The 7,575-nt window shown below is 35.2% G+C and overlaps 1 long non-coding RNA gene across 1 annotated transcript; it reads right to left on the minus strand.

The window, feature by feature from the left end:
* Positions 1-154: 154 nt before the first annotated feature.
* Positions 155-2,646, minus strand: LOC117615613. Its single transcript, XR_004584037.1, has 2 exons — positions 2,136-2,646; positions 155-630 (listed from the first exon to the last, which is right to left on the minus strand). It is a non-coding gene; the product is annotated as an uncharacterized LOC117615613 (long non-coding RNA).
* Positions 2,647-7,575: the final 4,929 nt, after the last annotated feature.

Genomic DNA, 7,575 nt, shown 5'->3' on the forward strand with positions numbered 1-7,575 from the left:
ATGAAATTTACAGATTTCGACCAAAAAAGAAAAGACGATAGCATCGAACTGACATAAAGCACTCAATCCTGCTGTTTATATCATACAGACGTGACAAAAGGCATTGATTTATACCGCCTAAACTTTATGGTTAACGCTAACAAAAGGAGAAGAGTTTGTAATGTGGTAATTCTTTTGTTGATTTTTCACGAAACATATATTTTCATACAACCCTAAACTAGCAGAACATTGAATTTGTCCAATTAGAAAAACTATGCCCAAATGCCATCCAAGTGGTAGTGGCAGCTACTTCTGATGCTAATTGTCACATGTGACGCATCAAAATTCCATGTTTTTCAAGAAATAGTTGCACAGAAGCAGGTAGATTTGTTCTAAAAAATCCAAAAACCAGCATTATACTATTGAACAGAAGCTTCGCAACTTCTGATTCATACTGCTCGTATATGGAATACAGCATGAAAGCTAACACCAGTGCTGCAAAATATTTCCAACAAGATCAATATGAAGTTCCAAAGTTCAAATTAATATGAGATTGATTAACTCTAGCATGGTGAAACTGGCATTCCCATACATTCACCTATCACCACAGTGTGACGAAACCAACTTGAGACAATAGAGGGAAGCTGCAAACTGCATTGATCACAAAAGATTATTGTAAGATGTTCGCAAATGAACAACTGCTATCAATGAAACTCTCCATACATATCAGAGATTGAACAAAGAAATATCAAAATTTGCCTATAGAAACGAGAGATTTATTGATAAAACAACTATGGTAAAATTAAAGAAATGTATCAAGTTGATGCAACCAATTTGTACACAAATGAATATAGGGAAAAGGAAAAGAAATTCAATGCAAACTTCTTTGAACTGGATCTGCAATTCATCTTTAGTCGAAAGGACCAAGTAAAGATGGAGGTGTTGAAATGACCGAGCCTTGATTGTGCGCTATTGTTTTTAAAGATACAGAAGAATGCTAAAGATCTGATATTTATGTCGAATTTCATTCAGGGAAAAAGGCAAACATACATACTCGTACTTCACGCCTCAACAACAACAAAGATTTCCCTAAGCTGGGTTACATTATTGAACTTTCATATTTCGTTATCTCCAAAATCAGTTACATATTACTTAAGCCATAGCCTGCATTTAACTATGGGAAAACAAAAAAATAATAATAATTCCTTGACAAAAAATAACAAACAATAAAGCAAGCACCACTGCTGTAATTCAAATGCCAAGAGCATTCCAGCATTTTAGGATCAACTAAGACACCTAATTATCATTTCTCCAACAAGTATTATAAGTAAGTTACACAATAGGATTTGGAAGTAGCATTCGAAGCTTCTTAACTAGCAGTAACAGTCAATTGCAGTGTAATTAACTTACACTCCAAATTGAATAGCTAAATATAAAAGCTAAATTGAGTAGTCAAATTTTCCTAATACACCAAAGAATTTTAACAACTAAACCTGCAATGCTCATACACTCTGCTCGGAAAAGGTTATACACAGAAATTACATGAAACATGAAATTGGAAAAATACTTGTAGAGTCATGCACTTCACTCAAAATAATGTATTATCGTAGTCCATACCTTGAAATTTTTTTCCCAATCATCACCTAGGGCCAGTAGTCTCATATAACAAACCCCTCTGTTCCACAAACATGCTATGGTCGCAATCATGTCTTTCACTACCATTTCAGGGATCTCAAAACAAGATAAAGATAAACCCTTTGGAAAAAGGATGGTTGCAATCAAGTCTTATGATACTTTTAAATGTCAGATGGACATGTAAGATGTAACAAAAAGGATGTTAAATCCAAGCACAATGAAATGGTGGGAAATAATTTTCAAAAGTATATTGGACATGGAGAGAAACATATCAGACAAGTCACAAGCGAGAGAAGTTGCAACTGAATGAATAATAACAGCAATTTCCAGCTTTTGCAGGTCCTCTGCTAACTAACAATCTCAATATGTAGTTGCAAATTTTAAGGAACACACGAATTTTTTAAATATCATGACTTGAAAATCTCTATGTTGATAGAAGAAAAAAAAAACATGTGAACCAATAAAGAAAGATCACAAACAACCAACAGACATGATAGGAATAAATGCATAGCAAAACTTACTTCCAGTGAGTATCCAATCTCGTTTTGAGCTGCAGAGCAGTCGAAACCAAGTCCATCGGGCCCTGCCAAAAAAAAAAAAAAAAAAAAAACCCTAATTAAGAAAAAATGTCAGAAACAAAAGAAACAAAATTCAACGCATGGCCATCAAATTTCTGATTTTCCGCTTTCTTTCCGCGGCTTCCCAAGTCGGAGAGTTTTTTATTCTCTGCAATTCAAAAGAAATGAGGGCCTCCACTGGATCCAGAACATGAAGAAGTATTCTCGGCAGTGGAAGGCACTCGTCGCCCCAACGGAATTCGATTTCCTGGGTAACTCTTGAGATCAAAGCCCCCAACTTTCGGCGGACGATTTCGTCAAGCTCGTCGGCGTCGGCCATTTGATCCGGCTACAGGTTGATCGACGATATTTGACGTAGAGCGTCAAAGAGAGAGACGATTCAAATTTGAAAATGAGAGAGAGAGAGAGAGAGAGAGAGAGAGAGAGAGAGAGAGAGAGAGCAATGGTCGTGGGTATTGCGAGAAAGAGAGAGAGCCAAATGTCGTCGGTCGTCGGTCTTTTATAGTACTTTGCCGCGTCATAGCTACGCTACGCGGTTTTTCCAATTTCTTTTTATTTTTTTTAATGTTTTTCCCAATTATGAACGTGTTTTCAGTTTTTTTTTCCTTCTTTTATAAATTCTTTTTGTTCTCTTTAATGGCTTCATTTGACCATTTTGCCCCATTTAAAATTTTCATCTTTTTTGGTATTGCTATTTCATTTTTATATTTCAGAGACACTACCTTGCACTGTGTACAATATTTACACACTATGTTGCAATGTTTATTTTGTATTGTGTAATTTTTATGTACGATTGCCAATCTAAATTAGGAAGTCTAATTAAAATCATATTTTCATGTTAGTTTTGTTAATAATTATATTTTCTGTGATAATGAAATTATGTAATTCATCATTTTCTTGTAAAAAAAGAAACCACAAGTAGAGTAGTGTAAAGTAAGGATGGGCATTTCATCCGAATTATCCGCGTACCGATTGTACCGTACCGACGGTTTGGTTTGGTTTGGTTAAATAATTATTTTTTAACTTTAATTATTCTGATCCGATTCGTACCGAGATGTTTGGTGTGGTTAACGGAAAAAATATTCCTAACCGATGGAAACCCGTACCAATCCGATATTTATATTTATTCTATTATTTAAATACAAAACAAGAAACCAAAGATAAATACAATCAACATTTTGTATCACCCCCTTGGCACTGCTGTATCACTTCTTTATCACCATTCTATCACTACGTTATCACCATTCTATCACTACTTTATCACCATTCTGTCACTTCTTTATCACCTGGGTACTGTAGCACTTTTTGGTCAGAGAGGAATTTATGAATTTCCTATGTTTTCCAGTTTCAACCTTTGTCCCTTTTTTATTTGTAACTTTCCAACCGTTGATCCAAATTTTATGTTCTTTATATGGTTGGATTTAGCATGAAAAACTAAAGAACCCAATGAGGAACAAATATCAAAATCATTTATATAAATGTTGAGAATTCAGTAAAAATAACACTCAAATGTTCAAACAACAAACACTAGTGGCTCCCAATAGATCTTGAGTATATATTGAATGATATAGTGACTAAGTTATTTGATTTCATGAGGATAATTTGGTGTATTTGTTCAAGAACTTATGTTATGTGAAAGTATTATAAATTGTATTTTTTATTAGTATGTTTTTATTTGGTACTACCGGCGTACCGAACCAATCCAAACCGAATATTAGGTTAACCGATCCGAAGTCTTTGGTTTAGTTAACGGAAGAGAAAATGGTCTACCAAAGTCTTTGGTTTGGTTAATGGAAGAGCCTTCTACCGTTTTGAACTGATCCGTGCCCAAACCTAGTGTAAAGTAAATCAATATAAATGTAACGCCAATTAAATCAACATTAGTGACTATCACACAACGTTTATTATAAAAATCTTAAAATACAAATACAAGAGTAACCAAAAAAAAAAAAAAGCGTTGCTGTTTATATTTCATAAACCTAAAAAATACCAATAATAGAATTACATAAAAGTACAAATAGTGTTGCATTTTCTATTTTATAAGCCTACAAAATACCATTATAAGAGTAACACACACACACTACATTGTAGTTTCTATTGTATAAGTCTAAAAATATCGATATAAGAGTAATTTAAAAATACACACTACATTGCAATTTATATTTTATAAGTGTAAAATTACCAATATATGAATAATATAAAAGTACACATTACACTAGAGTTTCTATTGTATTAACCTAAGCCAATCGTGATTGTTGTACATGGTGTTTTATTTGTTTGTATTTAATTTTTGTTGTGGTTTAAAATATGGATGAGACTCTTAAACAAATGATAATAATGATGATTTTGTTTCTAAAGCCAAATAGTTTGTTTATAAGGATTGAAACTTGTAACCTTAAGTATGTCGAATTGTCAATTTTGGATTCTCTCTAGCTTGCAAGGAGAGACTACGGTTAGGGTTTGAGTATAACTTTTGCCTCCTAGTCCATGACGTCATCGCGCTTCCTTCTCCCCATCCTAGGGTTTTGAATCACTAGGGTCTCTAGCTTTCTCTTCCCTCCGATTTTCACTTCGACCTTTGCTTTCGTTTGTCTTTGGCGTCTGGTCTTGTGAGAATCTGTATTCTTAAAGGTTATTTAAGAAGGTTAAACTTTTTTTTTTATAATTACTTTGGTAAGTATTAAATTATAGTAATTATAGATTTAACTGCTTTCTTAGTTCACCTAGTTGACATTCATATAGGAGATTAAATATTCTATAACTTATATATATATCCATATATTTAATTAATTATATATATAGTTATATTGAATTAGTTGTTATATTTTTATAATAATTATATAAGTTCTATGCTTTTATAATAATTATATAAGTTCTATGCTTTATTATTTTATTCATTAAATTAAATTTTCTAATGGGTGGTGTTGAGGCCCAAAAAAATTCACTGTTGGGCCCGAATAAATTTCCGGCCCGAAGCGATATATTATTGAGAAATGACCCAATTTGGATAACACAAAGAGCCGCTATGCACGAGTCACACTCCGCGTGCCATACCAAATAAATAATTTGTCATGCCAAGTACTGAAATAATATTATAAAATACAAGTTCATGCTAAACTAAGCATCGTGCCCCTCTTCAAGGACGATAAAATTGAAGCACGCCAAGCGACATGCCATGCCAAACAATGAATTATTATTCCACACCCAATTGCGCCACAAGCTTAAGTGGGCCTCAAGCCACTCAAATACACGAGGTTTGCTTGAGTGGGTTGTGGTATGGATGGTAATAAATTGCCATAAGACCCATTGATAGGCCGAGAAAGGGAAGTCCCGGGTTGCTTGGGAGCCTCAGGACTCAAGCCCATTTCATAGGCCCAAACATGTGGGTGAGCACAAGAGAGAAAAGAATCGCCCATCACTCCAAACAAAAATAGCCCAACACTTGATAAAGTTAGCCCATTTATTTGATAGATCAACATTTTGTCTTAGAAGGCCCATACAATTAGGACAAAGAGGCAGCAAAATCCCAACAGCTGGATAGAAAACAAAGCCACGGGTGAAGATTGAAAGACCATGTGTGCAGAGCTGCTGGGAGGCTCCAGCACGTGAGAAGGAACAAGTTTCAAGCAAGAAACACCCAACGAACCATGGGATGTTGGCACACAAAGTGGGAATCATCTTTCGAACCAGCAGGTATGCCCATTTCTTGCCCCATGGAAGAAGGAAAGAAAGAAAAGGAGGGTAGGAATAGGAGTTCTCCACAGAGGCAGCTGCGGGAAAGGGCCTTAAGCTACCAAAAATCCCTGATTTTGTGGAAATGGGCAGAGGAGATTTCACCAATATGGAAAAAGTCAAGGGAGGAGAGGAGAAATGAAGGGAAAGATTTGGCCAAATTGGATAGAAATCATTAGGGTTTCTTGGAAAATGATAGCTTCTAGCGGCTATAAAAGAAGCCTCTTCTACCCAACAAGCATCAACCACATCCAGAGAGCAAGCTTCATCTCTCACCTGCAAAACCCAGCAAATTCGTGTTGTGTTCATCTTTTTCCCCATTTTTCCTCTTCTGGCAAACTGACAGAGCCTCTGTCAAGCTGCTGAAAAGACACTCAAGACACCTTTTGTTCTATCTTTCTCTCATTCTCAACCAAACCTTTCTACATAACCCTTTTTTCTCCTACCTTAATACCCTATCTTTCCCCTAAGAACACTTAATTTTCTCTTTCGTGCTAAACTCATGGCAACTTTGCTCCCATGCCACAAGTTTCTCATGCCAAGCTAAGATTCTACCTGTAAGCACTAAGAATTTATCTGTAAGCAGCCATTATTTTTTGTTGGTGAAGGTAACCAAGGTGTTTCCTAAAGCTTTACTATCCTTTCGAAACATTTTGGGGTCTGATATTTGAACTCAAACATAGGAGATATTTTCTTCAGTTTTCTCCTTACGGCAGCCCAGCCCATTTGTAGCTGCCAAAAGAAAAAGGCCCCTACAGGTGGATTGAAATTTTTTGATTGGGTAATTAAATAAAAGATGAAGAGTGTCTGTACATCTTGGAAGAAGCAGGAGTTGCATTCATTTGATATATATTCATCTTCATCCAATTTGTTGTGTGGGAGTGGGGATTTTCCACTAGTTAACATGTTTCTTGTGATGTCAAAGTATGAGGTGTCTACATGTTATTGTTGGTAAGACTGTGTTTGAATTAAGAGTGAGTAGCAAGTAAGTTTGGGTAACCAAGTGGTATAAGCATGATATGGACGTGCATGTCTGCTTGTCTAGTTATATGAATTAACAGGAGTAGATGAAGAGAATTCATACATTATTATAATTAATATGATATTTGACTGAGTTATTGCATGTCACTTTTAGTTATATCAATTTATCATGAAAATGTTTATGCCCCTACTAAGTTGTGGTTTCGCTCACCTCCTAACAGATTTTGCAAGTACTGAACATGAAATCTAGGATTTAAGATGAACCTGACATGTCTATAGAGTGTGTTATGTACTTAGTTTGTGGTTGAATAATGAACTACTCTTTAAGTGAACTCTTGAGTGGTTCTAACTTGTAAAATAATGTAAAGATGAAAGATTTTGAATGTTGTTCTTTCTGATGAAAAATTATATATGAAAAATTTATTTATTTATTTTAATGTTCTTCACATTTTAGTTATAGTTTTTATTAAATTCAATAATTAAGGTGCGAATAACATCTTAATCCAAGATTACGTACATCTGTGGGTTGGGGCGTGACAGGTCCCTTCTTGGCGTCGGCTGTTGGTGCTCTCGATTTTGATTTGACTGCTAGTCTGTGTGGTGGTGTCGCCCTATGCACGCGTCAATCTGTGCAGTAAGTTTTTGGTTCCAATCGGGTCCTGGTCTTCTC

This window comes from Prunus dulcis, chromosome 1, assembly GCF_902201215.1.
Source record: "Prunus dulcis chromosome 1, ALMONDv2, whole genome shotgun sequence".
Lineage (NCBI taxonomy): Eukaryota > Viridiplantae > Streptophyta > Magnoliopsida > Rosales > Rosaceae > Prunus > Prunus dulcis.